The sequence below is a fragment of the Otolemur garnettii genome, unplaced genomic scaffold (assembly GCF_000181295.1).
Source record: "Otolemur garnettii isolate 467f Iridium unplaced genomic scaffold, OtoGar3 scaffold00043, whole genome shotgun sequence".
Lineage (NCBI taxonomy): Eukaryota > Metazoa > Chordata > Mammalia > Primates > Galagidae > Otolemur > Otolemur garnettii.
Window position 1 is genome coordinate 12,203,584 of NW_003852438.1, and position 1,366 is coordinate 12,204,949.

Here is a 1,366-nt window from a genome sequence, read left to right on the forward strand (position 1 = left end):
CCAAGCTGGATTCGAACCCGCCACCTTAGGTGTATGTGGCTGGCGCCTTAGCCGCTTGAGCCACAGGTGCCGAGCCATACTTAAAACTGTTAAGAAAAAAGTATCCTCAGGAAAGTCTTACTTCCTCTTCTCTCTCTTCTACCCCAGTCCTATCTACTTCTCTAGATAACCACCATCGCTAGATTGTGTTATTCTTTTGGTATTTCTTTTTGTAAAAATACAGATTTATATAAATCTTTCTTACACAAATGGTGGTATCATATGAATATATGTTTTTTTCCTACATACACTTTTTATTTTTTAGAGACATGGCCTCTCTCTGTCACGTAGGCTAGAGTGCAATGGTCTGATCATAGCTTGCTGTAAGCTCAAATACCAGGGCTCCGGCAATCCTCCCACTTCAGCCTCCCAAGTAGCTAGGACTCTAGGCATGTGCCACCATGCCTGGTTGATTTAAAAAGTTTTGTGTATAGACAGGATCTTGCTTTGTTGTCCAGAATGGTCTTGAACTTCTGGGCTCAAGCAGTCTTCCCACCTTGGTCTCCCGGAGTGTTGGGATTACAGGTGCTATCTATTGTACCTTGCCCCTTACACTTTAAAATTGCTTATTCCACTTAATAATATACCCTAGAAATACTCTGTGAAAGTTCATGGAGGTCTTCCTTTTTCTTTTTTTGATTTTGTAGAAATGGGTTTAATATGAGGGTACATAAAATTAGGTTACATTGCATTTGTAGGTAAAGTCCAAGTTGTAGTTGAGTCCTTCACCCAGAGTGTGCCATATACCCCTACATTGTACTTATTAGGTGGGAGTTTGCTGAACCCTTTTTTCCCCTTCCCTCCCTCTTCTTGAATTTAATTGTGTTTTTATTTAGTGTGGGCCTGTAGTTGTTACTATATTAGTTTCAAATTAGTATTGAGGTGTGGGATGCTTGCTTCTCCATTCTTAAGATACTTTACTAGATCTTTCTTTTTCTTTTTTTAGCTCCATGGTATTTTACTGTGTGCATGTAGCATGTTTTTTTCCACCAGTCTTTTAGGTTTGGGCATATAAGCCATTTCCACAATTTTTCAATTAGAGATAATTATTGAATAGATAATCTTTTGCGTATGTATGTTTGTGTACTATCAAGAAAGTGATAGTACTATCATGAAAGTGTACTATCAAGATAAATTCCTGGGCAGCACCTGTGGCTCAAGGACTAGGGCGCTGGCCCCATATGCTGGAGGTGTCAGGTTCAAACCCAGCCCCAGCCAAAAACTGCAAAAAAAAAAAAAAAACAGATAAATTCCTAGAAATAGGATTGTGGGGTCAAAGGAAAAATGTATGTGTAGTTTTGTAAGATATTGTCTGGTTCCCCCCATT

At 39.2% G+C, this 1,366-nt stretch overlaps 1 protein-coding gene across 2 annotated transcripts in view; it reads left to right on the forward strand.

Moving 5' to 3' along the window:
- TSFM (Ts translation elongation factor, mitochondrial) overlaps nucleotides 1–1,366 on the forward strand; it is a 14,875-nt gene that overhangs the window by 9,058 nt on the left and 4,451 nt on the right. The window lies entirely within an intron of this gene.